Source organism: Capsicum annuum, unplaced genomic scaffold (genome assembly GCF_002878395.1).
Source record: "Capsicum annuum cultivar UCD-10X-F1 unplaced genomic scaffold, UCD10Xv1.1 ctg3477, whole genome shotgun sequence".
Classification (NCBI taxonomy): domain Eukaryota; kingdom Viridiplantae; phylum Streptophyta; class Magnoliopsida; order Solanales; family Solanaceae; genus Capsicum; species Capsicum annuum.
This window is the reverse complement of record NW_025841638.1, coordinates 84,687-112,203: the sequence shown is the minus strand read 5'-3', so window position 1 is coordinate 112,203 and position 27,517 is coordinate 84,687. Positions and strand designations below refer to the sequence as shown.

Sequence of the window (27,517 nt, the reverse complement as noted above, 5' to 3'; positions counted from 1 at the left end):
TCCCCTCCATTCTCCCAGATCCTCAAAAATAAAGAGGACAATGTAAATTTTAAATAATCTTTGCTAAGCTTAGCAATCTATCAATTAATATCCTATTGCTAGAGGCAATTCAAGAGAACCTGGGGTATGCTAAGCATATGAAGAAGTTGATGTCAAAAAAAGGCTTGTTGAGGGTGATACCACTGAAGTGACTCATATGTGTAGAACTATCATGACTAGTGTGATAATGGAGAAGAACGAAGATCCTAGTGCCTTTATAATTCTATACGCCAGAGGGATACACAAGTTTGAAAAAGGTTTGTGTGACCTTGGTGAAAGCATCAATCTTATTCCCCATGAAATCTATCAAAACCTTGGTTTGGTCACTCCTACACCAATAACAATGAGGTTTTTGGTGGTAGACCAGTCTATTAAGAGACTGGTGGGAGTTTTATTTGATTTTTGGTGAAGGTACACCACTTTATTCTTCTGGAAGACTTCGTTGTGCTTGTTTTTGAAATACACCAAGAGATACCTATCATCCTTGGTCACCCTTTCCTTGAAATCAAAAGACCTATTATTGATATGGAGTTAGGATAAATGAGATTTTGGGTGAATAATAATGAAGTGTCCTTTCAAGTGTGCAAAATGGAAAAACAACCTATGGAAATCCAAGTGATGTCGGTTATTGATGTAATAGATGAGGAGGTAAATGATAGGTCCCTTGAGGATTTTACTTGAAAAGATGAAAAACGTAGAGTCATGATGATAAATAAGGAGCTATGTGGAAGGCAACCCACAAATGAGATGAAAGTGGCTCATATCGTTTGTTTTTAAGTTAGTAGAATAGATTTTAATTTTGTTTTTGATTAATCCATGCATTTTTGGAATTATGGAGTATTTGAATGAGTTTGAGAAGGGGAAGTGTAAAATTTTTGTATAGTGGATTGAGCAGAGGAAATAGAGGACCGAAAATGGCCTTAGTTACTGCGATCACCGTACCTATGCTATTGCAATTTTAGTGGCTGTGTGACCTCGATTACAAAACTTTGATCGCGATCATAGTAATTTACGTGTTGAAAGGCCATCCAAATGCCCATTTCTCCACACTCCCTTTTCTATTTTCCTCTCAAATTGCACCTTATGTGATTGCATATTGAGCATCCCAAAAGCATTATAGCATCTATCTTACATCCTTGATCTGGTATGTGCTTTAAATTCTCTCTTTAATTGCTTTTAGGTACACCTTATAATGCATGTATTAGGGATGACCTAGAATTGTGATTTTCATTGCTAAATCATTGCTAATTTTACTTGCGTGGTAGTTTTCTATTGTAAAAGCTGTGAACATATTTGGGAAAGTCTTGAGTACCTAAATTATGTTGAAAATTAAGAGAAATATAGAATACACACCAAGTGCTCGATCAAATTCCCAAACAAACCCATAGCTAGTTGTTTTCACATTCTAAAGGCATGATCGTGTACCTAGGATCCTTGTTCAATGTTCTTATTATTAATTCCTATTTTGGAAATTGGAATTTTGAGTTTCTGAAAATTTGCCCAGTCTAGCCTCAGATATTGTGATCATTGTCATTTGATCGCGATTACGGCATCATAATCATGGCTTAGTGACCTGCGATTTCCCTAACCTAGGCTGATTTCCAGTCTGGACCAAAAATCCTACACTTTTAATTCTTGCCTAAAAACCACCAAGTAACCATCCCACGAACTTAATTGGACAACATAGCATAGTTTTTTCATGAAAATGTTAATGATGAGTGTTTTTGTATTATTCTCATGTTTTTTAGGTTTACATCATGGGAGATTATGACCAAGTTTAGTTCATGTCCCCTGAATTCCACAACCAGTACTATGGGGATCTCCCAAAGAAAAAGTTGTTTCTGGAGAGGGGCATATGTTTGGAAAAAGGGCCGGAAAAGATTCTGGAATTCCATGATAGAATCATAGCCACTGGGTGGAGATGTTTTTCCCTAGATCCTTGTTGGGTAAATGAGGAGTGGGTGCGGAAGTTCTACACTAACCTTAGCCTACTATCTCTCTCTGGCCCAATCATCAAGATCTGAGAGAAGGAGGTAAGCTTTGGAGCTTAACTGATAAATGACCTATATGGGCTCCCAAATGTAGATATGGTTTAATCAAGGAAAAGAGGTATGAACCAAGAAGATGGATAGATGAGAAATTGTACCCTAGTAGGGAGATTACTTAGGCAGTTACCAAGAAGGGGATATCCATGAATGATTTAACAGCTGAAGCGAGGATATGGCTGCATATTATTTCTAGCAAGGTTTCTCCATGCACAGATATGACAGTTGTTCCAAATATGAGAGCCTAGATGATTTCTTGTATACTAAACAATAGTTCTTTGAATATTGGTCATCTTGTGATGTCAGACATAAAGTTTTTCTAGACTGATAGTGGTACGCATCTCTTATTCTCTTTGCTAATTACTATATTATGAAAGAGATCCTGGTTTGAGGTATACTTCGGAGACACTTGGGTGTGCCAAAACACCCACATTTATCCTCTCAAGATCCGAGGTGGGTGAGCACCAGGCAAGAGCAAGAAGAGGAATATTGACTTGGGCAAGTCGATATTTGAGGATACAGAGTCTTACAGGCCATGTATAACGGACCCTTTTGATGAGATCTCAGTTGATTTGAGGGAAATTAAGGGAGCTTGTATTAGGTTTGCCTCAGGTTCCAGGAGAGCCTTCCACCCCCGACACTCTTATATGGCTCAATCTGATTATCAGAGGTACTTGGAGGATCAAAAGGCGTAGGGAGACACTATTGCAAGGCTTAAAAGGGCCTACTCATCTTTGGCAAAGTCTCATAAGGAGCTCAAGGACTCACATGAGAATATAAAGAAGAGGGATAAGTTTTTCACCAAGATATGGAAGGAGGTAAAGGGCCTTTGAAAGGTCTTAAAACCCTAAGATAGACTTCCTTCTCCTAGAGTTAAGAGTGATGATGAAGCCCCAGCTGAGTAGTCCAGTTTGGATGCAGCAGAGTCTGAGGTGACATCATCTCTTAATGCGATTATAGGGAGCACCTTTTTCTCTCTTTATTCTTTATTGATTATGTTATGGGGTCACTACAAGCTTCTTAGTTGGGGGTTCCTGTCTTTGTATTTACTCATTGGATCTATACTATTGAGATATTTTTGGATATTGTGATGTTGATTTGGATGATTCTTATTTTTATTTTTGAGTTGTAATATTCGGGCACTCTGATGGTGCCTATATTTCATGGATTAGCTACTTGTTTCATTTTTAGTCTTTATTTTTGTTGTGTTTATGATGATATTAGATGAGCATTTCCCTATGATAGATAGAGTTATGACATTCTTAAGGGATAATCATCTTGATTAGGTGTTCATCCACGGATTCAGGGGAAGTCAGGGTACCCGTAGAATCAAAGCTACAAATGCAAGGGAAATCAAAGTACCTGAGGCATTATGGATTTAGGATTACCCTTATACCTATGAAGTCTGAGTATCCATATGGTTTGCCCTCATAAAAGTCAAAATGTGAGATGATAGCTTGGTTTGGTGACATAAATAGCAAATTATGTAACAATTATTTATATCTTTTTGTGACTCTGAGATTGCTATCTTGTAGAAGTTGGTAAATACTCCATTTTTTCTCTTTTTGGAAGTGAAATTGAGCCTCTTTTAGGAGTTTCCAATAAGCAAAATTGTCTAACTCTTGTGTATACTTGTACCATCTAGACCTTTCCCCGTTAGTCTCTCAAGGATAATTGTGACTAGGTTGGTGAAAGTATCTTAGGACTTCTTTGTGGATATAGGAAGCCACTTTAGCCTAAATAGCCTACCCATACATAGAATAGCACCGTTAATTACCCATTTTAAGCCTTCAAGCCTTTCTTTCACAATCATATTACAAGATTCAAACCATTCTAAGTTGTCGCTCTTTTAAACCCTGCCCTCCTTTAACTCAGAAAATTAATATTGAGCCCAAATGCCTATGTTGGGGGTGGTAAGTTTGGAAGGTATAACATTGGGCCATGATAATGTAAGTGCATGCATATGATGCTTAGCAAAGACAGAAAATTGAAAAATAAAAGACTCATCAAATGAAGGAATAGCATGACATAGCAAAGGGATTAGTTAAAAAGAAAATGCTTTCAAGGAATTCGGTAAAACATGGTGGAAAAGGTAGGCATGTGTGAATTTTGAAAATAAAAGAAGTGGTCCATGGTCAAAAATTAGGATAAAATAGTGTGATGTAGATGTTCAAGGAGGGTGTAGCCACATTGTTCCTAAATGATACCATACCCTTTTCCTGAACCTACATTACAAGCTCAAAAAGTCCTTTGAGACCTTCAACCAAGTATAGTCATTGTAGTGGCGATTAAAAATAATGGAAAGCCTATGGTATGTGTTGCGACTTAGGTGCACACGCAAGTACACGCTATCATACAAGTAATATAGTGACTTAGACAGTTAGATATCGTTCCCACGAGGACTAAGCATCTAGAAATTTAACCAACTTTTAGTTATAGACAACAAAGTATTAAGTGTTATAAAGTACCAAGATGATTGTGAATTTAACAGTAAAGATATAAATTAATAAATAGGAAATAATAAGTCGTGACTAGAGCAAACAAAGCAATGGTTGTAAATAGTAATGATGAGAATTCCAGGGTTGAGGCATTTCGAACAATCATACAAATCTCTATTCTTATAGCATTCTAATTAGTTATAGGGTTGTTGATTCGCAAGGTTTATGCTATGATTTTGTTCTCTTGACCTCAAATATTCTATCTATTGAATATTGCAACTACAACTCCCGCAGAGATACAACAATTCTTCTAGATTCATAAAGTTCTCTTCTTGCAATTGAACCAAACAAGGCTTCTAGGTATATCCTTATCCTAGATGATAATTCAAACCTCTTATTTCATAGAAGGATAAGAACCTTGCTCCTTAATTTCTTCGTTCTATCCTATGATTCTCCTCCCGAATTCATATAGAAATATAGATTTATTCTAATGGTGGCCACTCATCAAAATAGTAAGCTCAAGAAATTAAGAACAACCCAGATGATAATCCAAAAAGAAACTACTATAAAGAATATCAAAGCATAATTATGTTCTTGGTCTCAACCCCAGAACAAGGGTATTTAGCCACTCATATTTAAATTCAACATCAAAAATAAGTAATTAGTCATACCTAAAATTGTTCTTGAAGTAAAGAAGTTCAAAAAAAATTTTAAGAACCCTAAGAGAGAGAATTTTGTGTTTTTCTGTTGCTACTATGCTTGCCAAAAGTCCCCCCAATTGTTGTGAATTTTTCCTTTTATAGCTATCCTAGAAAACCCATTTTTTTCTCCCACCGCATAGAGACATCATCCTCATCAGTATTGTCATCGCAATGCGGTGCAATCACACTGGGATTTTATTTTGTGACAAATATGGATTTGGCCCTTACCGCGACATGGTAGTATTGCAATGAGGTACTGGATAATGATATTTCTCAATTGTACTTCTATCGCTACACGGTAGGCTTCAAAACACAAGCATTAGTGATTATCATGTCACCACGATGCTGTGGCTCCCTGAAATGGAATCCTGGAGCTTTTCTCTTCCTTATTTTCTTCCCAAACCATGTTCCAATGCCTTTATTATGCCTCTGGTTGTCATACCTCCTTAATGTATCCAATAACATTCGATTTCATACAAATTCAATCATGTACACACTAATCAAGTCCATTAGATATGAAACACAATTAAAGCTCACATAATATCAAAATGGCATAATTTAACTCTCAGAAAAAGTCATAATATGGGTGAATATTGGTGATTGGACATATAAATATGCCCAAGATCACCATCCCACACTTAAATCCTTTTTCATCATTGAACAAGAACAAATTCAACCACTCAATTATGCTTCACCTCACAACCAAGGAGTCATGCTGGCATTGGGCACTTACAATTTATAACAATGACTTTTCACCTCAAAATATGTCAAAAAAATCCTTTTATGCATATGAACAAAGTATTTCAAATCATATCATCTCAATAGTAGCATCCGATTTGTCGGAAAACTTAAGCAAATAACTCAATCAAACAACAATAAGCAATCCGAACTTTCCTCCGCATGAACCCTCACAACAAGAAAGTTCCCCATACCACTAACACTTTTTCAATATTTCTCATGAGGGGAGTATCAATATTCAATCTCTCACTCTCAATGAAGAATTTCTACATGATAGACAATGAACCATAGGCTTTCCCTTAGTGTACTACTCCACTAATAGTCGAGTGTTGAAATATAAGATCAATTAGGTCTTCGAAGGTTGTAATGTAGGCTAGGGGACGGGTAGGAACTATTTAGAAAATAGTGACTAATCTCTCTAAGAGCTTTAATACATGACAAAACTCACTCAAACTCACATTCTATCAACCCAATTTACACTTCATTACCTTCACACATCAATTGTTTTACCCCAATTTTATTTAACACCTTAATAAAAACCAATGGTAGGAGTACTTTTCTTTTACATCAAAAAACAATTCTCAGCTCTTCTTTACACCCTAGTTGTTGTTATGCCCCCCTATAGTAGCCACCCTTAACTAAAGCTATTCACCTTGGTTGAAGTGCACACTGTTCTAAATGGACATTGGCCAAAACAGGTTCATTGTAACAAAAATAGGGCAATAAAAACCGAAATTTCTTTCACATTTACTATAACTCCTAACCATCATAGTTTAGACACACAATGAACACTTCTTTAGAGTTTTACTTTCACCTTTCTCCTTCTTCAATTTAACACTCCCTTCTTAGTTAGTCCTTTATATTAAAGAGCTTATGAGCTATGGATCGAATCAAGGACAATCAAAGAAAGGATTAGGCTACATATGAGGCTACAAAATAAATTAGGCTATAGGCTCAACGGGGCTAACTAGGGACATGCATAAGGGTCGGTAAGTAGAGCCTATACAATTCGGTTAACAAAGCAATGCTTAAATCACTTCCTACACTCAAAACCCTTTATTTTACTTTGTAAACACACCGGGCAAGTTCTAGTCATTCCTATACATGTAGAATATGAACAAATACTAACACACTCGATGTATGCTAAGAATCTAGTCGGATCCTTAAGGTTCCCGATCTTGTTATTTATCAAATTCAACATTAAGACAATAACTCATATTTCACCTATTAAGATTTAGCATCTAAAAATAACTTTTTTTCCTTCATTATAAAAATAGCCCAACACATAGCATTTTATCAAAAGTTGTAATTGGGTTCTTATCCATTCTCAGCTTCTAAAGACTAACTCCCCATAAGACTGCCGTCATCCATCTATCGTGGGGGAGCAACTAACTATGACGAAAATAAATACTTTAAACTGAAATTTGCCACAAAGGGCAAAAATAAATAAAAGCAACCACTGTAAACTAAAAGTAAAAATGCGAAAAATGCCTTGAGGGCAAATTGCAACGATCATACTTTGAACTTACTAACTATTACATACATAGTATTTCAAATAGTTAGAAATAACATCCGTACAAAATGAAAATAAAAACATCCAAAACATTAAAAGAATTGTCCAATCACATAAACCAAACTACTAGGATAAAGAGAGAAAGGGAAGAGGATGCGAGACCACCCTACACTTAGTCGAAGCACTATCCTAGTGCTTTCAAATAAGCTAAAATGAAAAGATGTTTGAATACTCCCTACCTAGGCATCAACCATATCATGTACAGCATCAGCATCATCACCGTCATAAGATGCATCTTCATCATCATCTGCATAAGCATCCTTAGACTACTCATCATCATCAGACTTGATATCCGACTCATGCCACTACCTTTCTTTATATGTAGGTACATCATCATATATGGGTTTAACAAAATCTTGCCCAATCCTTAACAATGTCCTAGCGTGATGACCAAGTGAGTAATCCAACTCAACAGCATGAATCTTTTCATTTATGGCTTCTCTTCATCCAACCCACAGCTGTAACATCTGTAAACCATTTATTCTCATAGTGATTTCATTAATCCGAGCTTGACACTCGGCCATAGTAAGAATCAGGCTCTAAGCCCCAACTGTGCTCCTGGCTGTGGTAACATCAATAGGGGAAACCAGCTACCATAGGCTTATAATCTAACTCCTCCTCCTAATCTCGGTAACTCTGTAAAAACTGAATCAATAATCCTCCAAACCCATATCTGCGCCCCTCAATAAAACGCACCTTCTTCATAGAAGAAAATATAACATGGCCTACATTAATCTCAATATCATCGCACATTAGAGCATAAATCAAACATACCCGATCACATGTAACCTCTATCATATTCTTGCCTTAAATAAGGCAATGGAACACAATTTGGCCCCATATGCGAGCCTCCTTATTTATCTGTGCATATGGGAAAGAGGAATGAAGAACCGTGCCCCTCTATCTAGTCCACCTGGCTGCCAAATGAGTACCATACAGGAAATGTATAATATGAGCATAATTAGGAGTGATGATCATCTACCTCAACTGATTTGCATCTATTTCAAGTATCCCCAATAAGTCACTTATGCCTTTCAGTGTAAATCTCACTACTTTACCATGAACTTTTACCTCATGATGTGCATCTCGCGGGTCCCAATTAGCATAAAATTCAAGCACAATACACTCAGTCGGCTGGTAAATCATAAAAGTAATATTCATCAATTCCAGACAATGTGCCATACTTGGGTATTCTCATTGGAAACTCGCCCTATCAACAAACACCTTCGGTATGTATTTTGTGTCAAGATGTTTGGTGTACCAATTCTTTTCTGCTTGCCTGACTACCATAACCAAATCTGCGTGTTTGACCATGTAGGACTGGTGGATCATGGGGCACCCTATCAGTTTTTCTCTCAGTCTGTTTACTTCATTTTCTTGCTGGTTCTGTTGTACTAGATTTTCCTTTTAGTGCTAGTTGTCTCCGATCCATAATTTCTGTAATTCAAAACATGCAATAGATAAATCATAACCATGCCATAGATTATGCTAGACTCAACTACATTTGGACTAGTGACATTGTTACCCCAAACTTGGTTGCTAGCTAGGCTGCTCCCATATAAGGATAGGGTACTTAGAGTTCCCTATTTTGACTACATTATGCAGATTATAGCTAGACCATAATTCAAATAGTGCCTAATTTTATCTAAGGATTTCATAATATGCTATAGCATATCAAATCATAACTCAAAAGGCGTCAACTAGCCTAACTGTAGCCAATCCAAGCTAAATATTTCCTCAATCATATGACAAACTTTAGATGTTCAGAGAATGTCTAGTTCAATAATTAGTATAAGATCAATTCAATTTGAACATATTACAATATATGTCAACTACTAATTGGAAAAATGAACAAAATATTTCAAACTTGATTGTGCGTATAGCAGTTCAGAGTTATCACACTAGGTACTCAGACTTTCCTTTGCGGTACGACACAAATCCCAATTCTTAATACAATAATCAGTAAATTTAAGCACACAAAGAAAAAACTTTGGCCTACTAGATATCAACCTTTACCTATGTAATTACACTAAAGCATCCCTCATGAATTGACTCGCAATGTTACACAGATAATTTATGCAGTACACGCCCCACCCCACACATTGACGTGAATCATATACCCTCAAATCAGTGAAAACCTCATAACTACACTGGTAAGATTTCCCAAATTTAACCCAATACTCATTCACTTACCAATTTAATGATTTAATGCTAGAGTACATAAGAAATGACTAATGATGCACAAAAAATTCATGAGAAAAATGTATCACATAGGGCTATAATATCCTAAAGAACACTACTTGTACATGATCATTCATCAAAATTGACACCAAATTGGGAAAAATAATATGAAAATTTTGAGAACTTACCTTATTTGTGGAGTGCAAGAATTGAACAAGGAAAGACTTGAGAGAAATTTTGTGATGGGGGATTTTGGGGTGTCTCTTAGAGTGATACAACGAGAGGGGTTAGGGTTTAAGGCATACTTATAGAGGTTTGAGTCCATTCTAGGTCAGCTTGGGTTGAACCCAATCTTAATTAAAAAAAAAACATATTTGACCCTCACTGCGACGCGGTGAAATCGCAGTGAGGTTCAGTTAAGTGACAATTATGGTTTGGGACTTCACCATGACGTGGTGACCCTTACATTAATAATTTTTATATGTATTAATCCTTCACCGTGATGTGGCGGCATTGCGACAACCTACTAAAATTTGACAATTATGGATTATAATCTCACCACGGTGCGGTGTCCTACAAATTAATATTTTTAGTGCATTTTCAGCCCTTTTCTTGCCCGATGTTGCACCCAACTTAAATATATCATTTTGCAAACCTGAATGCCTCCTTTGACATAGTATTATCCTTAATATCAATTCTCTCATCCCTGCATACTAAACAAAAACAACAAAAATCATAATACTAGTGGGTTACCTCCCACTCAGCGCCTTAGTTTTGGTCATGGAATGACTCATCTTTTTGTATTTTTCTATTTTTCTTTTAACAACTAAAAATTAAACTACCTATTATATTACATTTGTAGGTTTCCTCCCATATAGCGCCTTATTTTACGTCGTGGCATGACTTAGCTCAGTCTTACTCATTAGAAAAAGTAATGGAGATGTTGTCCATATCTCCATGATCAGCCCAGTAATGCTTCACACATTGTCTATTCACCAAAGGTTTCTCAGTTTTCTCTTTATTCCATAGTTCAACCGCTCCATGATGCATCATTTTCACCACCTCAAAAGGCCCAGACCATTTAGATCGCAATTTTCCCTGAAATAACTTCAACCTCAAATTAAATAGCGAAATAAGTTGTCTGGGTTCAAACACTCTATCTGGAATTTATCTATCATGCCATCTCTTGGTTTTCTCCTTGAACATTTTGGCATTTTCATAAGAGTGGAGATGAAACTCATCAAGTTCAATAAGCTGCAACAATCTCTTCTCTCCTACGGCCTTCATCTCAAGATTCAACTTTTTAATAGCCCAATAAGCTTGATGTTCCAGCTTTACAGGTAAATGACATGCTTTCCCTTAAACCAACAAGTATGGAGAGGTTCCAATGGGTGTATTATAAGCTATTCGGTATTCCCATAATGCATCATCTAGATTCTCGGCCCAATTCTTTCATTGCCCATTAACCGTCTTCTGTAGTATTTGCTTTATCTCCCAATTGGAGACCTGAACTTGTCCACTCATTTGTGGATGATACATAGTGAAAACCTTGTGCCTAATACCATATTTAGGTAAACAATTCTTAAAACAAGCATTAATAAATTGCGTACCTCCGTCACTGATTATAGCTATTGGAGTGCCAAATAGGAAAATATTTTCTTCACAAACTTCAGCACTATTCTTGCATCATTAGTGGGACAAGCTGCACCTTCCAACCATTTGGATACATAATCAACTTCTACTAGAATGTGTAAGTTACCATTGGACGGTGCAAATGTTCCCATAAAATCAATTCCCCAACCTCTTGCATTGATCATAACTCTTTACGAAAGCCATGGTATCTCAAAACAATATTGACTAAAAGAAATTAGATTATAACACTTTTTGAGTTGTACTCTCACCTCTATGATGTCCACTATAAGGGGATGAAAGACACTTTTGTAGCATTGTGTGAATTCAGCTTCTGAAACAGATCTTCGTATAATACCATTCGGACAAAGATATGGCTCATCCCATATATAAGCATGAGAATCATAGAGTAGTTTCTTTTTCTGTTAAATTGTACTTTCAGGAGGGTACAAGTTACTTGCCAACAAATTCACAATGTCCGCATACCAAGGAACTTTACACTCCTTTATAGATAATAATTTTTCATCTGGGAACTCTTCTTGAATGTAGAGAAAGTTATCAACAACATGATCATGAGTCTCTAACCTTGACAAATGGTCTGCAACTTAATTTCTACTCCTTTACGACCATGAACCTCTAAATCAAACTCTTGCAGTAGCAAAATACACCTGATTAATCGAGTCTTTACATCCCTTTTATTGAAGAGATACTTGATTATTGTATGGTCTGTGTGAACAATAACCTTTGTGCCCACCCAGTACGCTTTAACTTTATCGATTGCATAGATCACCGCTAATATCTACTTTTTAGTGACTGTATAATTCATTTGGACATTGTTCAAGACTTTACTAGCATAGTAAATAGAGCGAAATACCTTGTCTTTTCTTTGCCCCAAAATAGCTCCTACAGCCATGTCACTAGCATCACACATCAATTTAAATGGCAGCTCCCAATCTGGAGAGATCAAAATAGGATCTTCTATCAGCTTCTTCTTCAGCTTCTCAAAGGCTTCTTGATAATCCACACCAAAATCAAACTTGGCCTCTTTTTCTAACAATTTATACATCGGGCTCACAATCTTCAAAAAATCCTAAATAAAATGCCTGTAGAAACTGCATACCCCAAGAAACTTCATACTTTCTTCACTGTGACTGGATGTTGCAGCTTTTCAATCACTTCAATTTTGGCTCAATCTACTTCGAGTCCTCTACATGACACTTTATGACCAAGGACTATTCCTTCCTTCACCAAAAAGTGACACTTCTCTCAGTTCAGCACCAAATTTATCTCTTTACATCGAGCTAGGACTCGATCTAGATTCTGTAAGAATTTATCAAAAGAATCACCATAAACAGAGAAATCGTCCATGAATACCTCAAGAAATTCTTTGACCATATCATAGAAGATTTCCATCATACATCTCTGAAATGCTGTAGGCATATTTCAGAGGCCAAAAGGCATACATCTGAAAGTATAAGTACATACGGTCAAGTAAAAGTGGTCTTCTCTTGGTCCACAAGAGCAATGGTTTTCTGATTATAACCTGAGTAACCATCAAGAAAATAGTAGTACTCCTACACTACCAACCTATCCAACATCTGATCAATGAATGAGATGGGATAGTGGTCCTTCCTTCTGCCTTCATTCAGCTTCCAGTAATCAATACAAATTCTCCATCTAGTCACCATGTGAGTGGGAATTAGTAACTGTCATCCCACCTTTCTTTGGGACATAATATATTGGGCATACCCACTTGTAGTCTAAAATTGGATAAAAAATACCATTATTGAGCCACTTGATGACCTCTTTTCGCACAACATACTTCATCAATGAATTTAACCCTTAGTTTAAAACCTTCTTCTATGTGTATTTTGTGCATGCAAAAAGATAGCATTATCCCTGTAATATTAGACATCTATCACCCGATCTTCTTCCTCTTTTTCAACACTATCATTGCTTCCTTAACTTGCATATCAGATAATCCTGCAGATAAAATAACAAGAAAGGTATCATTGTCACCAAGGTAAACATATTTAAAGTGAGGAGGAAGAACCTTAAGCTCCAATTTGGGAGCTTCATCAATTGAAGCCTTAGGGGATGGACCAATTGGCCTATTAAATGGCTCAAAAGGCAATTTTATTATTTCAATGACTGTTGAATTCATGACTTGAAGTAATGCCAATGCTTCTACATCTCCATACAGATCAGACCTACCAAAGCTCACTCTAATAGATCATCCAATAATAACAGCCTATCAGACTCAAGATGTATAATAGATATAGAAGACAACTCCTTATATATAGCTGGCAATTTTAGCATCTTATACATATCAAAAATTTCCACTTTATCATGCCCTCTCATTGTTATCTTCCCTACTGCTTCATCAATTAGTGACTGTCCCATTGCTAAGAAAGGTCGTCCCAAAATAAATGAAATAACAAGATCAACTTTAAAGTCAAGACTTACAAAGTCCACCAGAAAGATTAAATATCCCACTTGCACCCAAACATCTTTAATAATACCCTCCGGCCTAGCAAGGGACCTATTCGCCAACTACAAAATAATAGTAGTGGGTTTGGGACTCCCAAGACCCATTTTCTAGTACCAAGATATGGTCGTAAGATTAATACAAGCCCCCAAATCACATAATCCATGAGCACTGATGGTCTATCCAATAGTAATTTGTCACGTGAAACTACCTAGATCATTTAGTTTTGTAGGCAATTTGTTTTGAATCTTGGATGTGCACTGCTCAGTAAGTGCAACTGTAGCATACTCGATCAACCAGTTTTTATTTTCCACTATACCCTTCAGGTATTTTACATATTTTGGAACACTCTGCAAAATATCAACAAGAGGAAGATTTACGTGAACCTGCTTTAGAAAATCCAAGAACTTTTTGTAACTCACCTCCTCTTGATACTTTCTTTCTCTTTGAGAAAAGGGTAAAGGTAAAGTCTTCTTTTCCATGTTAAATTCATCACTTACAGCTTATTCCTTGACTTCTTTATCCTCATTATCTTTAAAACCATCATCAATGACTGTGGGACTAACTTAGTCCTAAACCGTCTCCTTGGTTTACAACCCACTCCTTATTGTAAACGCTTTCACTTTCATTGGATTTGACTCTGTATCGCTAAGTAATGCTCCTTGAGGTCTTGTATTCTATGCTTCTGCCATTTGACCAAATTGGAACTCCAGATTTCTAGTAATCAATTATTGACACTTTAACTCTACTGCAAATTGTGCTTGTTGATTCTTTATTTCTTCTTCAAACTGTGCTTGTTGAGCCATAAACTGCTTCATTAACTCCTCCATATTTCTAGCTTGAGTAGTAGTCTGATTGTTCTGAGTTGGCTGCTGATTTGGTTGCACTGGCCCCTTAAATTGATTAGTGTTTTATTCCTGATTTCCACCCTATGAGAAATTAGGATGATTCCTCCAGTTTGGATTGTAAGTATTATCGAAATTCTACTGTCCGTAACGATTTGCATTTCCCACGTAGTTGACAGAATCTGGATTATATATACAAGCATCTACTGCATGCTCACCACTTCCACCAACTCACACCAAAAATTCACCGATTGGACTGTATTAGCCATCGCTGCTATTTGTGTAACCCCCAGCTTTATGTTAGTAAGCTGAGTAATTATATGATTTTTTGTTGCTTCAATCTGTACTTGTAATACAGTGAATTAGTCTACCTCCAATAACCCTGCAACCTTTCTAGCAGCACTCCTCGAATAAGCATGCCAATTAGGATTCCCCTGTGAAATCTGATTTAGCAGTTTGTAAAATTCTTCATACGTCTTCTCAAGAGCCTGCCCACCTGCTGCTTAATCCAATAGAATCTCCGTATTTGGATCTAATACCTCAATGAAAGTGTGAACAATAACATCATTGTACTGATGGTGGTGAGGATAATTTCTGAGCATACCTGTAAATCTCTCTCAAGCTTGGTAGAGATTTTCTCCTTCTTTCTGTCTGAAACTCAGAATCTCACTTCTTAAATATGCAGTCTTCTCCGATGGAAAGAATTGAATCTTCTGAGCTATATCTTCCCATGAAGTGATGGAGAGAGGCAGTTTAACATGCAACCATCTTTTTTCTTCCCCCATTAGAGAGAAAGGAAAGAGTACCAGTCTGACATAATCAGAATTCACCCCTTCAAGAATGTAAGTATCGCTTATTTCCAAGAAGGTCTATATGTGCTGTTGCAGGTCTTCATGTGAAAGGCCTTGGAATTGCCTCATTGAATTCAACAATTGCACTATACTTTGTTTTAATTCAAATCAACCACCTGGTTCAGGCTTGCGAATATTTTTTGTCACATGGTTCATGAGTGGGATTGCCACCTCACGAACAGGTCTAGCAGCTGGTTGAGTAGGAATAACTAGGATAACCGTTGGTGGGATAGTTTCGGCATTTGGATTGACTGGATCATTTCTTTGTTCAGCCATTCTTCACCTATGTTGAAAGATCTATTCTGGTTCTACATAAGGCTCTACCAACTCTTTATCTCTCGCCAGCCCTGTATTCAGCTAAACCTGCGAAAATTCAGTTGCTAAGATCAAGTTGTTAACACTTAAACTTAGTATCAAAAATCAAAAATTTAGAAATTTACTAATTATACGAGTCCCCGACAATGGTACCAAAAACTTGTTGCGACACAGACGCACATGCAAGCGTACGCAATCGTACAAGTAATATAGTGACTTAGACAGTTAGATATCATTCCCACGAGGACTAAGAAACTAGAAATTTAACCAACTTTTAGTTTTAGACAACAAGGTATTAAGTGTTGTAAAGTATCAAGATGATTGTGAATTTAACAGTAAAGATGTAAATTAATAAATAGGAAATAACAAGTCATGACTAGAGTAAATAAAGGAACGGTTGTAAACAGTAATGATGAGAATTCCAGGGTTGAGGCATTTCGAACAATCATACAAATCTCTATTCTTATAGCTGTCTAATTGGTTATTGGGTTGTTGATTCGCAAGGTTTATGCTACGATTTTGGTCTCCCAGCCTCAAATCTTCTATGTATTGAATATTGCAGATACAAATCCCAACAGATACAATGATTTTTCTAGATTCATAAAGATCTCTTCTTGCAATTGAACCAAACAAGGCTTCTAGGTATATCCCTATCCTAGATGCTAATTCAAACCTCTTATTTCATAAAAGGATAAGAACCTTTCTCCTTAATTTCTTCGTTCTATCCTACGATTCTCCTCCCGAATTCACTTAGAAATATAGATTTATTCTAATGGTGGCCACTCATCAAAATAGTAAGCTCAAGAAATTAAGAACAACCCAGATGATAATCCAAAAAGAAACTACTATAAAGAATATCAAATAGTAATCATGTTCTTGGCCTCAACCCCAGAACAAGGGTGTTTAGCCACTCATGTTTGAATTCAACATCAAAAATAACTAATTAATCATATCCAAAATTGTTCTTGAAGTAAAGAAGTTCAAAAGAAATTTTAAGAATCCTAAGATAGAGAATTTGTGTTTTTCTGCTGCTACTATGCTTGCAAAAAGTCCCCCCAATTGTAATAAATTTTTCCTTTTATAGCTAGCCAACAAAACCCATTTTTTGCTCCTACCGCATTGCGACATCATCCTCATCGGTATTGACATCGCGACGCGGCGCAATTGTATTGGGATTCTATTTTATGAAAAATGTGGATTTGACCATTATCGTGATACGGTAGTATTGCGGTGAGATACTGGATTTTGATATTTCTCGATTGTACTTATATCGCAACGCGGTAGTCTTCAAAATACAAGCATTAGTGATTATCATGTTACCTCGATGCGGTGGTCCCTGAAATAGAATCCTGGAGTTTTTCTCTTCCTTATTTTCTTCCCAAACCATAATCTAATGCCTTTACTACGCCTCTTGTTGTCATACCTCCTTAATGCATATCACATTCGATCTCATCAGAATTCAATCCTGTATATAGTAATCATGTCCATTAGATATGAAACGCAACTAAAGCTCACATACTATCTAAATAACACAATTTAACTCTCAGAACAAGTTATAATATGGGTGAATATTGGTTATTAGACATATAAATACGCCCAAGATCACCACCCCATACTTTAATCCTTGTTTGTCCTCGAACAAGAACAAACACAATCACTCGATTATTCTTCACCTCACAACCAAGGAGTCATGTTTGCATTGGGCACTTACAATTTATAACAATGACTTTGCACCTCAAAATATGTCAAAAAATCCTTTTATGCATATAAACAAAGTTTTTCAAATCATATTATCTTAATAGTGGCATCCAATTTGTCGGCAAACTTAACCAAATAACTCAATCAAAGAATAATAAGTAATCTGATCTTTCATCCGTATGCACCCTCACAGTAAAGAAGTTCCCCATACCACACACACTCTTTCAATATTTCTCATCAGGGGAGTATCAATATTCAATCTCTCACTCTCAACAAAGAATTTCTACATGATAGACAATGAACCAAAGGTTTGCCCTTAGTGTACTACTCTACTAATAGTCGAGTGTTGAAATATAGGATCAATTAGGTCTTCCAAGGTTGTAATATAGGATAGGGGACGAGTAGGATCTATTTAGAAAATAGTGACTAATCTCCCTAAGCTATTTAATACATAACAAACCTCACTCCAACTCACATTCTATAAAACCCAATTTCCACTACATTGAATTCACACATCAATTGTTTCACCCCAATATTATTCAACACATTAATAAAAACCCATGGTAGGAGTACTTTTCTTTTAAATGTAAAAACAATTCTCAACACTTCTTCACACCCCAGTTATTGTTATGCACCTGTATAGTAGCCACCCTCAACTAAAGCTATTCTCATTGGTTGAGGTGCACATTGTCCTAAATAGACCAGGGCCAAAACAGGTTCATTGTAACAAAAATTGGGCAACAAAAACCGATATTTCTTTCATATTTTCTGTAGTCCTAACCATCACAATTTAGACACACAATGAACACTTCTTTAGAGTTTCACTTTCACCTTTCTCGTTCTTCAATTTAACACTCCCTTCTTAGTTAGTCCTTTATATTAAAGCACTTAGGAGCTATAGATCGAATCAAGGTCTATCAAAGAAAGGATTAGGCTACATATGAGGCTACAAAATAAATCAGGTTATAGGCTTAACGAGGCTAACTAGGGACATGCATAAGGGTTAGTAAATAAAGTCTTTACAATTCGGTTAACAAACAAATGCCTAAATCACTTCCTATACCCAAAACCCTTTATTTTACTTTGTAAACACACCAGGCAAGTTCTAGTCATTCCTATACATGTAGAATATGAACAAATACTAACACACTTGATGCATGCTAAGAATCTAGTCGGATCCTTAAGATTCCCAATTTTGTTCCTTATCAAATTCAACATTAAGCCAACAACTCGTATTTCACCTATTAAGATTTAGCTTCTAAAAATAACTTATTTTTACTTCATTATAAAAATGGCCCAACACATAGCATTTTTTGGAAAGTTGTAATTGGGTTCTTATCCATTCTCAGCTTCTAAAGACTAACTCCTCTTAAAACGGTTGTCATCCATCTATCATACGGGAGGGCAACTAACTATAACAATAATAAATATGTTAAACTGAAATTTGCCACAAAGGGAAAAAATAAATAAAAGCAACCACTGTAAACTAAAAGTAAAAATGCGAAAAATGCCTTGAGGGTAAATTGCAACGATCATACTTTGAACTTACTAACTATTACAGACATAGTATTCCGAATAGTTAGAAATAACATCCACACAAAACAAAAATAAAAACATCCAAAACATTAAAAAAAACTGTCCAATCACATAAACCAAACTACTAGGATAAAGAGAGGAAGGGAAGAGGATGCGAGACCACCTCACACTTAGTCGAAGCACTGTCCTAGTGCTTTCAAATAAGCTAAAATAATGAGGTGGCTGAATACTCCCAGCCTAGGAATTAGCCATATCGTAATGTGTACTACCAGCATCATCACCATCGTCATATGCATCTCTATCATCATCTTAATCAGCATCCTCAGACTGCTCATCATCATCAGACTCGATATTCGGCTCCTGCCACTGCCTTTATTTATCTATAGGTACATCATCATTTATGGGTTTAATAAATTCTGGCCCAAACGTTAGCAATGTCCTAGCGTGATGACCAATTGGGTAATCTAACTCAACAACACAAATCTTTTCATTTGTGCCTTCTCTTTCCCCAACCCACAGTTTCAATATATGTAAACCATACATTCTTGCAGTGATTTCATCAATCCAAGCTTGACGATCGGCCATAGCAAGAATCAGGATCTAAGCCCCAGCTATGCTCCTGTATTTGGTAACATCAATAGGAGCAACTAGCTACCACGGGCTTATAATATAACTCCTCTTCCTCTACTCAGTGCCTCCGTAAAAATTGAGTCAATAATTCTCCAAACCCATATCTTTACCCCTCAATGAAATGAGCCTTCTTCATAGCAGAAAATATCACATGGCCTACAGTAATCTCAATATCATCGTACATTAGAGCATAAATCAAACATACCCAGTTACGTGTAACCTCTATCATATGCTTTTCTTGAATAAGGAAATGGTACACAATTTGCCCCTATATGTGAGCCTTCTTATTCATCTGTGTATATGGGAAGGAGGAATGAAGACCCATGCCCCTCTGTCTAGTCTACCTAGCTTCCGAATGAGTACCACACCGCAAATTTCTAATATAAGCATAATTAGGAGTGTTGATCATCTGCCTCAACTGATTTACATCTGTGCCAGGTATCCCCACCAAGTCATTTATGTCTTTCAGTGTAAATTTCACTAATTTAACATGAACTTTCACCTTATTATGTGCGTCCCGCGGGTCCTAATTACCATAAAATTCATGCACAAGGTGCAAATTACAATCAATTGGATGGTGAAAGATGACAGTCATGTTCAGCAGTGTAGAATATGTACCATACTGGGGTATTCTCATGCCAAACTTGCCCTATCAATAAACAGCTCGAGTATGTATTTTATGTTGATATGTTTGGTGTACTAATTCTTTCCTACTTTTCTGACTGCCTTAAACCCATATCTGCGTGTTTGACCATATGGGACTATTGGAGCATGGGGCACCCTATCAGTTTGTCTCTAAGTCTGTGTACTTAATTTTCTCACTGGCTTTAAAGTACCAGCTTTTCCTTTTTGTACTAGTTGTCTCCGATCCATAATTCCTATGATTTAAAACATACAATAGATAAATCATAACCATACCATAGATTATGATAGCCTCAACTACATTTAGACTAGTTACAATATTACCCCACACTTAGTTGTTAACCAAGCTGCTCACATGTAAGGATAGGGTACTTAGAGTTCCCTATTTTGACTACATTATGCAGATTAAAGCTAGACCATAATTCAAACAGTGCCTAATTTTATCTAAGGATTTCATAATACGCTGTAGCATATCACATCACAACACGAAAGGCATCAACTAGCCTCACTACAGCCAATCCAAGCTAAATATTTCCTCAATCACGATCCAAACTTTAGATGTTTAGAGAATATCTAGTTCAATAATTAGTATAAGATCAAATCAATTTGAACATACTACAATATATAGCAACTACTAATTGGTAAAATGAACAAAATATTTCAAACTTTATTATGCACATAGCAGTTCAGAGTTATCACACTAGGTACTAAGACTTCCCTTTATTGTATGACACAAATCCCAATGCTTAATACAATAATCAGTAGATTTAAGCACATAAATAAAAAACTTTGGCCTACTAGATATCAACCTTTACCTATGTAATTAAACTAAAACATCTCTCATAAATTGAATTGCAATATTATACACATAATTTATGCAGTACATGCCCTACCCCACACTTTGGCGTGAATCACATACCCTCAAATCAGTGAAAACCCCATAACAACACTGGTAAGATTTCCCAAATTCAACCCAATACCCATTTACTCATCAATTTAATGATTTAATGCAAGAGTACGTAAGTAATGACTAATGATGCACAAAAATTTCATGAGAAGAATGTATTACATAGGGCTATGACTCAAATAATATCCTAAAGAACACTACTTATTCATGCCCATTTATGGAAATTGCCACCAAATTAGGAAAAATAATATAAAAATTCAAAGAACTTACCTTATTTGTAGAGTGCAAGAAGTGAACTGGGAAGGACTTGAGAGAAATTTTGTGATGGGGGATTTTGGGGCGGTTCTTAGAGTGATACACTGAGAGAGGTTAGGGTTTAAGGTATACTTATAGAGGTTTGAGTCCAATTTGGGTTGGTTTGGGTTAAACCAAATCTTAATTAAAAGAAATCATATTTGACCCTCACCGCAATGCAGTGAAATTGCAGTGTGATATATGAGCAGATGATAACACATTTGAGGCTTTTAACTGAGAATAATTGTAAAGTTTTAAGCAAATTTTGTCATTTTTGATTGTTTTGTCTTTGATTTTGCAGTAAAAGTTGAGATACAAGAGAATCAGCAATTATGGGAGTAAAAAAGTTGATTTCTGAGCAAGTAGAGAAGGAAGAATAGCTGATGACTTGTCTGATAAGTCATCAGCCTTATGATAAGCTGTCAAAGTTGCCGTCAGGCTTAGATGCAGAATGTTATTCATCTAGAATATGTGATGACATCTATGATAGGTCGTCATAATGTGATAAGCCGTTAGGATCATCATTAGACATAGGCAGGGAATGGATTTTGAAGTAAAGAAGTGATGACATCTCTAATTAGTCATCACATGTTTGATAAGCCATCAAGCCTCATCATCAGCCCAAGGCAGCTATTACCAAAGTAAAGAGGAGCTGACGATATTCCTTATAAGCCATCAGACTCCTGATAAGCCATCTCACACGTCGTTACCTGTTCGAGAAAATACTATGATCTATCATTTTGTTTCCATAATTAGACTGACGTATTTAAAGCATAAATTACGGTTTTCATTCATGATCTTGGACATCTGGAACTCACGTTTTAAGCACTTTTCTCTCTATCTTCTGACTTTAATTCTTTAGAGAGATTATTATAATTGTTTTGGGTTTTTCTACTGGATCAAATATGAGAAACACTTGTTGCTATTCATCTTGCTGTAAGATCATCTATCTAAGTATGAATTCAACGTGTTGTCTTGCTTATTTTACTATGAGTAGCTAAAATCCCCTAACCTGAGTTGTGGGATCCATGGGTTTGGGTTTGTAATGTAATGAAGTGTTTAAGATTATAACGGTGGTAGGAACTTCTTGTTAATTCCATTATTTTACTTGCTGACTATTGGTTGCAAACAATAGACTTTGCTTACAGGTAATTTTCTTGAGATAAGAAATCAACCCTAGTAAGAAGTGAATTGTCAACAGGGACTTGGAAGCATTAAACTTCCATTTAATAATTAATGCTGTAACAAGATTAATTAACTTGGGATAACATCCTGTTATGAAATATAAATTCCCTAAGTTTGAGAGAATTAAGTGATTAATTTTCTAAATAGGTTGAGAAATATTTAGACATAACTTCGACAAGGATAGTCTGTTGTTCCTACCTACCACAAGAATCTTGAACCGTTACTAGCATCTGTCAAATCTCAATACCCATAGTGAACATAACTTTGGTTTTCCTTATCATATTGATTTCAAATAATGAACTGAGAAGTAATTATTTGTTACACTTCCAAAAAAACCCCATTTATAGGAAACTGGTAACTATCAGTTGATTAACCCGCAGATAACTCAAATTCACACCCTATTCCCTGTGGGATTCGACCCCAACCTAGTTGGATTATACATTGATAATGATTGCTTACATTCTCGTAAGAGAGGTGTTGTTTGAGCGTTATCAAAAACAGTATCATTTCTGGGGAATACAGTTGTAAATTAAAGTTTGTGTGCACTAATTGACTGTTAGTCAAGTTTCCTAGTTTTACATTTATTTGTTGTTTTTATTTTATATAGGAATTTTGTGGTGTATGCCAAGAACCAGAAGTTCCGAAGGACCATTATGACCATTTAATCTAAAACCGCAACTAATCTGTAGAATGGCAGACCAGCAGGAGGCTAACAGGTTAGCAGCCTTAGCTAGATCTCAGGTGAATATGCAGAATATCGGTCAACAAGTACGGCATCCAAATCCTGAGGATGAAGATTTAGGAGATGAGGAGTTGTTGAACCCTGTAACCCAAGGCGTGTAGAGCAAATAGCTACACCAGTACAGCGTAATGCTAACAGAAACAGTCCATTCTGAAGAAGGCAAGATCACCAACCGGTCCAGTATGACCTCAATTATTATGATGATGGAATGGATAGAGAAGGTGTAACGATTACAATTATTCCTCCACCGTCAGCACCTGGAGTAAAATTCAACATTATGAGTATTATAATTCAACTCCTTAATCTAAAGGGGTTGTTTGGTGGCCTTCCTGGGGATGACCCAAACTTGCATCTGGTGAAATTTGTCACCATTTGTAAATATGTTGATAACCCAGGAGTGGGTCAGAATGCTATCCGTTTGAGATTATTTCCGTTGTCTCTGTCTAGGGAGGCAATATTGTGGCTTAATAAGTTGATACCCGATTCTATCACCAACTGGAGGCAATTGAAAGGAGCTTTCCTAAAAAGATTTTTTCCACCTTCCAGGAGGGTGAAATTGAGGGATGAGATCAGTAACTTTAGACAGCTCCCAACTGAAGCCTTGCATGAAACCTGGGAGAGATTCAAAAAGAAGCTTACGCAGTGTCCGAACCATCATATGTCGGACATACACTTGATGCAGAATTTGTACAGGGCTCTTAACTCTATAACAAAACCAATTGTAGATAATGTTGCTGGTGGTTAGTTTGTTGATCTTACATTCCCAGAGGCTTCATAAATGCTAGAAAGAATGACCAAATAGAGTCAGGCATGGCATACCAGAGACTCTATGGTAGCAAGCCCCACTATTTCTATGGGTATGACTGTGGAACAATGCAGAAGAGATGAGGAGCGTGATCAAGACATGGCTCACCTAAAAACACAGATGGACTTTCTAACCAAGCATTTACTATCAGGTAAAACTGAGAAAGTGGAGGTTGTAGGATCGCAGGGCGAAGTAGAATCTGACTCAGAAAAAAAAGGCGAACTATGTAAACAATCAGGGGGGTTTTGAGGCAATAGCCAAGGAAATCAAGGTCAGAATTACTATGACAAGGTTGGATATAAGAATTAAGAGCAAGGAAATTGGAGGAGCAATAATGATAGGAGCGGGTTATATGTCCCTCCTGGAAATTGTGAGGCTGCTACAACAAGTTTTGGAAAGATGTCCATAGAGGACATGATGGATAAATTGCTAAAGGGAGTGGAGGCAACCAACTCAGGGGTGACTACCATGAAGACCGATATGTCCTCTATTAGTCAGTTGGTAAACTTGCACTCCACTATGATCAAACAGTTGGAATAGCAAATGAGCAACTCTTTACAGCACTGAACCAGAAGAAGAGTGTAATATTAGCTAGTGATATAGTCCAGAATCCATGGAATGATGGCTCATGTATAGCGATTACCACTAGAAGTGGTAAGATATTACCTCGCCCTTTTGTGGGCAAAAATATAGTTGATGAGTTAGTTGATGATAAACCAGAAGAAGGTGGTCCAGTGGAGACTGAAAAGATGGATAACCCTGCTGATGCTTTAGAAAAGGGAAAAGAGAAGGAGACGGAGGTAGTGGTTACCACTATTCCAAAACCATCACCTCTTTTTACTCAACGAATGAAGAAAAACTAAATGATACAAAATTCAGCAAGTTTATGGCAATGCTCAAGCAATTGACAGTGAATGTGCCATTGGTTGAGGCACTGGAGCAAATGTCAGGATATGCTAAGTTTATGAAGGATCTTTTGACAAAGAAAAGGGAAGTAAGATATGAGCCGATGGACAATATCCACCATTATAGTGTCGTTTCTACACGATTCTTAGTATAGAAGAAGGCTGACCCTGGAGCATTCATTATTCCATGTACAATTGGGCCTCTTGATATTGCTAAGGATCTATATGATCTGGAGGCGAGCATAAATCTGATGCCACTAGCATGTATAGAAAGCTGGGTTTAGGAGATCCGACCCCAAAAAAACATGCAGCTAGTGAAGGTGGATAGGTCTGTAAAGCAGCTAATAGGAATACTACATGATGTATTGTTAAAGGTGGCCGACTTTATATTTCTTATTGATTTTGTAGTCCTTAACTATGATGTGGACTTTGAAGTACCCATTATTTTGGGTAGACCATTCCTCGCAACTAGGAGAGTGATAGTAGACATGGAGATGAATGAGCTAAAGTTCAAGCTCAATGACAAAGAAGCAAGATTCGCAATGCACTCACCCATGACACGGCAAAAGGAGATGAGTTTTTTCTCAATCGTGGATATATTCTATGAAGATGGTAAAGAGGTATCAGCAAGTTGTCTTGACGAAGTATGAGTAGTCAAGATAACCGAGTCATGCCGCGACACTAAATCAGGTGCTATTAGGAGGCAACCCAAAATTTTTATGTTTTCAAGCAAAGTGTTTTTATTTTTGTAGTTAGGTTCTAGTACAAAAAAAGTGAAATTGATATAGTCAGCTCAAGAAAGTTAAGACATGTTCTGTTAAGGCTAACGATGTTTGTGACGGGCTATCACACCTGTGATAAGCTGTTAGACATGGCATCGGAGAATTCAAAATAAGGCGACATACTACCATGATCTGATGACATCATCGATGACTTATTAGATATCTGATAAACTGTCAAGTGAAATTCAGGCCCAGAATTAAAAAAAAAAGATCCAACCCGGCCCAATCAACCTTTTCACCTTCCTACATACTCCTTTTTCTCTCCTTTAACTTTTATTTCCTTCCATAGATAGTTTATTACTTTCCTTTTTCAAAAATATTTCCAAGTAAAATAATAAAAACATCCTTTGATGTGAGAATGGGTTTGAATTCAAACAAATCAAGGACCCTATTTCATCTGCAAACTCTTCTTTCCTTGAGTGACCAAGTGAAAGTCGTTCATCAGGTATGCTTAAAACGTAACTCTTCTCTTTATTTGGTAAGTGATGCAACTAATGTAAATATTAGTGTCAAAGGGATTAAGGCAAGCATAACTTGACATTGTGTGAAAAATGGCATTTAGGGTTTATAGCATTGTATGGTGTGAAAAAACCCAGGGCTTAGCTAAAGAACACAACTCCATTCAATTCTAAAAATAAAATTATTTGATAATCAAGACTAAAACTGAGCTGGAGGTTGTATTCTGAGCTGACGACGTGTTTTAGTTATCACGCATGTGATGGCTTATCAAACTATGCCGTCACAAGCTGGGAAAAATAGGCCTATTCTGTTTAAGGCTGATGATATGCTTGGTAAGATATCATGAATGTGATGGCTTATTAGACTATGTCATCACAAGTTAGGAAAAATAATCCTTTTCTATTTAAGGCTGACGACACTCTTGATAAGCTATCACATTTGTGACGACTTATTATAATATGTTATCATAACTTTGCTCTGATACAATTGTGAACCTCTTTTGAGGGATATGGGATTATAATAAATGAACTTCTTGTGTTGTATGATTATGAGTGCTAAATTATTGCTTTCTTTTTCTACAGGTCTTATAATGTCACCCAAAGGAAAGAGCACCAAACCTACAAAGAAAGTGACAAAGAGGAGTGTACCTCAAAGACTCTTCGATGAGGGATTCGATTATGAGGAGGAGGAGCCACTTCTCAGGAAGAAAAGGAAAAAGAAAAGCCCAAAAGAACCTTTGCCACCTCCACTATTTAAGGTGGAGGAGAGTGATGAAAGTTATACTAAAGCAACAACAACACCTAACAGTACAGATTCTGAGCATCCTGAGTCTAAGCATTCTGAGCCTGGGGAGCTTAAGTCAGAGCCTGTTGATTTTGAGCAACCTAAATTTGAGGGACCATTATCTGAGTCCCCTTCTTCTGAGCAACAGGATGATGAAGAATCTCTAATTCGGGGAACTCTGGTTAAATGTAAGAATCCCAGAGTTTGAGACAGTGCTAGGTGGTAAATTCCCAACGCATAGAAAATTATCTATGATGGGCTTCTCAGAACTAAAAGAAGAATTGTTAAAAGGCCAATCTTTGAAGA

At 36.6% G+C, this 27,517-nt stretch overlaps 2 non-coding genes across 2 annotated transcripts; one reads left to right on the top strand and one right to left on the bottom strand.

Moving 5' to 3' along the window:
* Positions 1–15,250: 15,250 nt before the first annotated feature.
* On the top strand, positions 15,251–15,357 carry LOC124891380. Its single transcript, XR_007049670.1, has one exon. It is a non-coding gene; the product is annotated as a small nucleolar RNA R71 (small nucleolar RNA).
* An 8,673-nt stretch (positions 15,358–24,030) lies between these two features.
* Positions 24,031–24,137, bottom strand: LOC124891381. The gene has a single exon (XR_007049671.1). It is a non-coding gene; the product is annotated as a small nucleolar RNA R71 (small nucleolar RNA).
* Between the last annotated feature and the right edge of the window lie 3,380 nt (positions 24,138–27,517).